Here is an 8776-nt window from a genome sequence, read left to right as displayed (position 1 = left end):
GACTTTCACATATAGCTAATTTTGGCGATTCTGCTCGCGATGGATTTTAGACCACGTGTGGTCTGGTAAGTTTAAGTACCCACATGGCTAGTATCTGATAAGTGTGCGCGAAGTTATACTTGTTGTAGTTTGCAGTCCTAATAACAGATCTGAGAGGCATACAAGATAAGAGTACACATAATATGAAAGGTACTCAACCAATACATACACGGGTTCTCTATAGTGTGAACCCAACTAAATGAGCTGGCGCTATAACTATGCCAGTCTCTAGAATGCGTCCAGCGTGGTGGTTGGGTGGATGGGCGTCGAAGAAAGGCCCTGTTGGCTAGATCTTTCTCTCTCTAATTTTGAGATTTTGTATTGACAAATATTATTGTTACTTTGGATTTGTAAACAATTATGGTTTATTGAAAATCTCTTTGTTTTCTGAAGTATGTGTGATTTTTCTGTATGTTTTGAGAAATTTTGTGGTTAGATCATGGAACAGAATATGGATACGCTACAGTTGGTATCGTTTAAACCATAATCGATTTACAAATCCAAAGTAACAATATCAATAAACCATAATCGTTTACAAATCCAAAGTAACAATAATATTCATCAATACAAAATCTCAAAATCAGAGAGAGAATCACCAACAAAAGATCTAGCCAATAGGGCCTTTCTCCCGATGCCTGTCCACCCAACCACCACGCTAGACGTCGCGGCTATCCCAAGTATGCCTCTAGTAAATCTTTTCCACTATGGGTTCTACCAAATGGATCCCAGAGGACATAAATGGGTTCTACCAAATGGATCCCAGAGGACATAAATCACACTCTGTCTGGCATACCCTGTCTAAGGACGGTCGGCCCGAATCTCAAAATCTCATGTCAAGTCTCATCATACACATGCATATTAATTAGTCATACACATGCATATCAATCATTCATCTCAAAACAAAGCAATCATAACTCATACATATCATCTCACACTCATCTCTAGTCCATAATCTTTCAAGGCATGCATATTCAAATCATAACTCATACATATCATCTCACACTCATCTCTAGTCCGTAATCTTTCAAGGCATGCATATTCAAATCATCTCACACTCATCTCTAGTCCATAATCTTTCAAGGCATGCATATTCAAATCAATCACAATTAATTTCAAGTATAAAACAAGCTTTTAATTTAAATAGTCTTGAACTTCTCTTTATCTTTTAAGTCACATGAAAATCCTTGTTTTTAACATAATCAATTATCATGTTCTAACGAGCAAGGTCATCTCTAGTCACTATAGCTAAGTCTTAACTATGCTTATGCGTTAGTCCATTCGGTCTATATAGATAAGATAATCAATCTTGATAGCAATTTCTAAGGCAATGCCTAATAACTGGTCTCTTTGGGAGAATAATATCTTCCAATCTATTTGGAATTAGAGAAAAGTCAAAACTACAAAGTTTTAGGACTTCTAATGCTCTATAAAGCACGTCTCAGTGATGGTTCTCTAAATACGAGTTCTAAGGTCTCTTTGAGAGTATTCAAAACAGCCAAAGTTGTGTTTTTAGCATAAAACTATAAAAAAATAGCTAAGTACCCCACTTTGCACTCGAATAACTTGAAAATAAAAGAGATTTGGCTTTCTATAGTCTCATACACTCTTGTAGAGTTTCTTGTCCTCTAAAACTTTTGTGTTCACCTCAACATTTGATTTTAAACACACGAAAAGATAAACTCTTCGCAAAATAGCCCCTAATAAAGGTTATACCTAGAATATAGTCATAAACTAGTAAAATATTATATCTTCTAATTCTTTATCCCACACCAAAAGTGTTTATTCTATGAGTCGTATAGACTATAAGGAGATCATGTATAATTAAGAAAGTTAAGAATTACTCATCATTAAGTACGCCCTATATCGACTCGGATTCTCTCATATACATACTTATCGATTTATTTATTTAATATTAAAATAATTTAAAGTAAAATAATAAAAAGAGTGTTTGTGTACTTCCCCGATATATTTGCTGATGTCTTGATTGATTGGGAATCCATGTCTACTCTCCAAAAGTTGTGGAAGAGCTGTTTGTAGATTTGGCAACCTCTTAGATTTGCTATTAGAACTACAATCTGCAACAACAGGTATAACTTTGTGCACAGTTATCAAATACTAGTTATGTGGGTACTTAAAATTACCAGAACACATGTGGTTTAAAATCCTACGTGGGCGGAATTGCCAAAATCAGCTATATGTGAAAGTTGACTCCAAAAATAGATCACGTTTTACTTTTTTTTATTATCAAATTTTGATTTGCATGTCCATCTATACACTTAAAGGCTTCCTTTGAGTATACTAACTAATTGAAAATGCAATCTTGAATTTTCACTAAATTTTAACACTTAGAATCTTTACTGCTAAAAAACCACTGAAAACCTGGAATTCATTACTGAAATATGTAGCTTCCAAAACTTAAGATTATCTTTAATCATAACTTGGTTAATCTCGAAGGTATGTTACAGTGTGTGAGTGATAGTGTGGTGATGCTAGCTCTCCACTCCCTCTCTCATTCTGTCATACACCAAGGTATTGAGGTAGAGGTTGAGCTTTCCATAGCTCTCTCTCTCCTTGTGAGGCCTGTCAATTCTTTGGTAAGAAGGATCTCACGGAAAATATTTTGCATCCTGATTTTTCCCTCATGGCTTTTCAAAGATGGGGAATACACTTTGTAGGACCTAGCCATGCACATTCTCATCTCACGTTGCCACACATACCCACGTGAGAATGCACATTCAGAACTCAAATAGAGACTGAAAACTTAAAAGGATCTAGCTCAATTTAGAATTTTCAGGGCTCACCACAGAACATTTTGTGACAGAGTAAGATGTGCTCTAAGATGATGACCTTTTCATGTACACAAGATTAGGAAGGATTTTTGGACTCCATCCCCCACTAGAAGAGAGTGCATTAAATGACATAGAATAAGAACACCATCTCAAGAGTAATCATTGCATGCTTCATAGTCCTTTTGGGACCTCACACAGGCCAAGAAGCCCTTGTGAGATAATAAAGATGCTAGCTTGAGTGAGGCCTATTACCTTGGGGGGTTCACTATATGTAAACTCTCTATATCACGTGCGTTCAAGGCCTGATTTAAAAACCCATTATTTGTAAATTTTTCATGAATAAAACACGCCCTTTTTCTATTCAATCTATAAATACCCCCTTTAAATGATGGTACCCTTCTGTATGTAAAAAAATGTGTAAAAAGGGATTTTAAAAACCCCTTCTGTTGAACCCACGTGCTGTGCTTACATATTTATGAGTGACCCCTCCGAGCCTATTACTCGGAGCATATCAGTACTACAAAACCTCATATGGACTAAGAAGTCAAAAGTACCTAACTCTCCTATAACCACTTAGAGGAGTTTTATAGATATGATTACAGAATCATGTCTATACCCACTTAGAGGAGTTTTATAGACATGATTACAGAATCAGTTTTATCACGAGAGGTCCAACTAACATGTGGGAGTTAAAGAATCACCAAACTAACCAGCAAGTAAGAGATTATCCCCAATTGGTTTAAAGCATTCTAAACAAATCAATTTTTACTTTTAAAAGAGAAACAATATGAAAAGTTTAATTCCAACAATTAGATCACTTAACTAGGATAAAGAAGGGCTGATTTTAAGAATGAGAGAGGGGGAAAGCCTTTCCAAGAAGGCATAGCATCTGTTTATCATTTTAAGATAACAAGCAATTTAGAAAACCATTAAAAGAATCAGAAAAAGTAAGATTTCCTACTTACATGAAATTTTGGGAGCTTTCCTTTGGCTTGATGGTTTGAGGGATCTACTCTTGTTTGTAACAAGAGTGGCCACCAATTCTTTAGAAGAGGGAATGGTCAAAAACTAGTGAATTATTAAGAAATTCACAGTTCTTGGCGCTTGGGAGGAGTAGAGTAACAGTGCATAAAATACTATTAAGCTTCAACAAAGGGAGAGGCTTCTATTTAAAGAAAAAAGTGAGCTTCTAACCAAGCAAACTGTTTCTAGAATTTTCCAAATCAGTTTGGTCAAATTTTGACCATTTTTAGGTCAGTTTAGCTTACTTTTTGAAACTAGACTTGAATTAGGAGAGAGGAGAGATGAAATATCTCAATTTTTGATAATTTTGAATTCCACCACACGTGAAGTAGGCGCCTCCTTCATGAAGGGGGAATTCCCATTGTGAGGTGTCAAAAATCCATTTTTTTAGTAATTCCTTTGGTCCTTAGTCCACTCTTCATCTTATGTGAGTATTTACTCATTTTTGGGGAGATTTTTCTTATTTCTTCTATTTATCTTCTCCACAGATTTGGATGAATCTGATTGGCCCCTCAAAACCTTAATTTAAAATTTTCAGAAAATCTGGACCCCTAGGGATAAGGCCTCTTGAACAGATTATACTTGATTTCTAATGTACCTTCTGAAAATCTTTTTGAACTTCTGTTTCGGGGGAACTTATTTTAATAATAAGAGATATTTTTCCATCCAAAAATATAAATAATCAAAATAATCTCTCTCTAGAATATTTTCTCTCTCTAGGCCAAAACAAGTAGAAACAAGATCTTTTATATTTCTGAAGAGGGATTTGATTACAGGGGAAGATGCTGGACATCTTGAGAGGCTCGGGAGGAATCTTACATTCTCTCCTACTTGAAAAACGCGAGATGTCCTCATCTTGCAAACTGGGGGTAATCCTGCAACAACAGTTCGGCTTCTTTCTCCTAGGTAGCATCTTCAAAAGGATAGAACTTCCATTTGACCAATAATTCTCTCAGAATTCTATTCCTGAGAACCTTTTCTCAAACATCAAGGATTTCTTCAGGTTGGAGTTCCATCTGCCTTTGGGTTGAAGAAGTTAAGATTTTATCCATCAAGCGCATGATTCCGGCTTGGTACATACTTTTTAAGAAGATTGACATGAAATACATTATGTACTTTGAGATGCGGAGGCAGAAGAAGCTCATAGGCTAAGTCACCTACTTTCTTTGTAATCAGATATGGCCCACAATATGTGGGGGATGACTTCTTGTACTTCCCAAGAGATAGAGAACTTCTTTTGGGACGTACTCGAATGAAGACCATATCTGCTTCTTCGAATTCTCTGTCTGTCCTCTTCTTATCTGCATACTGCTTCTGTCTATCCTGGGTAGCTTTTATATCTTTGCGAATTGACTGCATCTGCTACTCCATGTTGTCAAGCATCTGTCTGGACATCTTGACCCTAATCAATGGGTTGGACCAAGTTAATGGAGTTGAGTAATCTTGTCCATACAGAGCTTTGAAAGGGCTCATCCCAATACTTAGATCCAAGAAAGTTCCTACTGCTTCAAAAAATGTAGTCCAGAATCTTGACGTGAATTTGGGATCTCGATGACTTACTATTCTTCTGGGTAGGCCATGTAATCGGAAGATTTCCTTGAGGAACACTCTAGCCACATCCACTGCAGTGTAGGTTTCTTTTACTGGAATCACATGGGGAACTTTGGTTAGTCTATCAACTACCACGAAGATGGAGTTGTAACCTGATTGCACTGAAGGTAATCCAGTAATAAAATCCATACTGATACATTCCCACTTCATCTGGGAGATGTCTAATGGATGTAATTTCCCACGCATTTTTACTCTCTTGGCCTTGACTTTTTGACAGGTCAGACATTGACGTACATGATTAAGCACATCCTTTTTTATGATAAAAAACAGGAGCAGGATGTAACACACACAAGAGAAGCAAACCCTAATCCATAATCATCAACCATAAAGAAGGAGAGAAGCCATAGTCACCATCTCTCTCACACACACAAAAGGGAACACAACATAGTGTTATGTCCACACTACAAGATAAACCTAATGTAATGTCCACACACACATGACCAGCTGGACGCGGTCATAAACACACCACACGATATCTATCTACCATACTGTCACTCTGTCAGCACCCATGTGCTATCCTCCAGCTGTATACGAGCTTGATATTTCAACACTCCCCCTCAAGCTCGACATGTCCATCTCTAGGACTCCCAATCAAGTACGGAAATACTCAAACTTATCCTTACCAAGTGCTTTGGTAAAGATATCTGCAACCTGCTCATCTGTCTGCACATATGTCAAATCAACATGCCCATCTAGCACTTTCTCTCTGATGAAGTGATAGTGGACCTCAATATGTTTGGTCCTGGCATGATAAACTGGGTTGCTAGCAAGCTGAATACTACTCATGTTGTCACAATGAATGACAACTCTCATATCACTCTGTATCCTGACATCATCTAGCAACTTCTTCAACCACATAGCCTCACATGCAGCTATGGCTGCTCCACGATACTCTGCCTCTGTGGTAGATAAAGCAACTGTAGGTTGCTTTTTACTGCTCCAGCTCACAGCTCCACTACCAAGGCTGAAAACATAGCCACTGGTAGATCTCCTGTCATATGCACTACCGGCCCAATCTGCATCTGTATATCCATAGACATGCATGTCTTTTCCTGCCTCATAGAAAAGACCATAATGCGCGGTAGTTTTGACATATCTCAGAATCCGTCTCACAGCATCCAAGTGAGGTTTACGAGGACTCTGCATAAACTGACTCACCAAACCAACTGCATAACTGAGATCTGGCCTCGTAATGGTCATGTAGATAAGGCTACCAACCATTTGCCTGTACATGGTGATATCATCAAGCTCATCACCCAAATCAGCCCTAAGCTTCATGTTTTGCTCTAATGGTGTCAACATGGGTTTGCATGCTGTCATACCATACTTTGCCAGCATGTCAAGTGCATATTGCCTTTGCACCAACCATATACCCTTGCCTGTTCTAATCACCTCAATGCCAAGAAAGAACCTCAAATCACCAAGGTCTTTCATATCAAACTCTTTGCATAAAGAGGCCTTAACCTCATCAATGCCTTTCCCACAATCACCTGTGATAATCAGATCATCAACATAAATGACTATCATCACGATACCATCATGTGTCTTCTTTACATAAAGTGAAGAGTCTGCATTTCCAACCACAAATCCAATACTGACAAGATATCTGCTGATCTTGTCACTCCAAGCACGAGGTGCTTGTTTCAAACCATAGAGTGCTTTCTTTAACCTGCAAACAAAAGTCGGATATTTTGGATGTACATAACCTTCTGGCTGTTCCATGTACACCTCTTCTTGTAGATCACCATTCAAGAAGGCATTTTTGACATCCATTTGATGTAAAGCCCAACCTTTTTGTGCTGCTAATGCAATGATAGACCTCATTGTAGCCATTTTAGCCACTGGGCTGAAAGTTTCATCATAATCAAGACCATAAGTTTGTGCATATCCTTTAGCGACCAGCCTTGCCTTATGTCTCTCTAGGCTGCCATCTGACTTGCACTTTACCTTATACACCCATTTGCATCCAATTGCATTCTTTCCTTTAGGTAACTCAGCCAATTCCCATGTATCATTTTTGTCCAAAGCATCCATCTCTTCATCCATGGCTTTCTGCCATACATGCTCTCCAATAGCCTCTGAATAGCATGTAGGTTCCACATGCTTTACCATAGATGTCATGTATGCATAATGCATAGCAAAATCTCTATATGTCAATCTTTCCACTGGATATCTGACTCTCTGGGATCTCCGCAATGCATGCGGATCACTCTGTACACCTGTAACTCGAGCATGTGGTGGCACATATCTGTCCTGCCTAACACCAGGTGTGCGTACAACAGGTATCCCGAGCTCCTCATCCAAACTCTCTGAGCTAGAAGACTCATAACCTGTGATCCCAATTCCTTCAACTTTCTTCTTGCCTTTATCCATAGCACTACTCCCAGTGCTCACACTCTCATGTCTCAGACGTCCTGACCACGGACGGACGCTGCTACTACTCTCAGCTTCTGCTCTGCTGCTGCTGGCCCAGACATAGTAGTAGAACTAGAACTTGCTTGTGAGGGCAAGTTCACAGGCACATTAGCCTCAAGTGTGTCAATGACTCCCTCATCTTTTGCTTTATACCAACTAGCAAGCTCATCGAATACCACATCTCGTGAGATGACTACTTGTTTAGTTTGAGGGTTATAGCATTTGTAAGCCTTTCGATCCTGTGCATATCCAACAAATACACATTTCTCTGCCTTAGGATCCAACTTCCGTCTTCTTTCATCAGGCACATGAACATAAGCTACACATCCAAAGACTTTCAGATGTCCAATATCTGGCCTGTAACCTGTAAGCCGCATCTCAGGCGTGCTTCCATGAATGGCTGCTGTAGGTGATTTGTTCAGGATATACACTGCAGTAGCACATGCTTCTGCCCAATAGTAATCTGGCATGCTCTTTTCATTGAGCATTGCCCTTGCCACTTCACATATGACACGATTCTTTCTCTCAGCCACACCATTCTGCTGAGGTGTATACCTGCATGTCAACTGTCTTCTTATCCCATGCTTCCGCAAGAAATGCTCAAATGCTTTTGAGGTGTATTCACCACCTCCATCTGTTCTCAGGCACTTAATCCAACAGCCATATTGTTTTTCTACAAGAGATTTGAAATCCATGAATTTTTCCAGCACTTCACTCTTCTCTCTCAAGAAGTATATCCATGTCATCCTGCTGAAGTCATCTATAAATGTCACATAGTATAGACTTCCTTTGATAGATGGGTTTTGTGCTGGGCCCCATACATCACTGTGCACTATCTCAAGTGGTCTATTACTCATGTTTCCTTCTCTAGGAAACCTCAACCTTGCCTGCTTCCCAAA

The sequence above is a fragment of the Cibotium barometz genome, chromosome 39 (genome assembly GCF_041138505.1).
Source record: "Cibotium barometz isolate CiBa-2024 chromosome 39, ASM4113850v1, whole genome shotgun sequence".
In the NCBI taxonomy this organism is placed as follows: domain Eukaryota; kingdom Viridiplantae; phylum Streptophyta; class Polypodiopsida; order Cyatheales; family Cibotiaceae; genus Cibotium; species Cibotium barometz.
Note: the sequence above shows the minus strand (reverse complement) of the source record.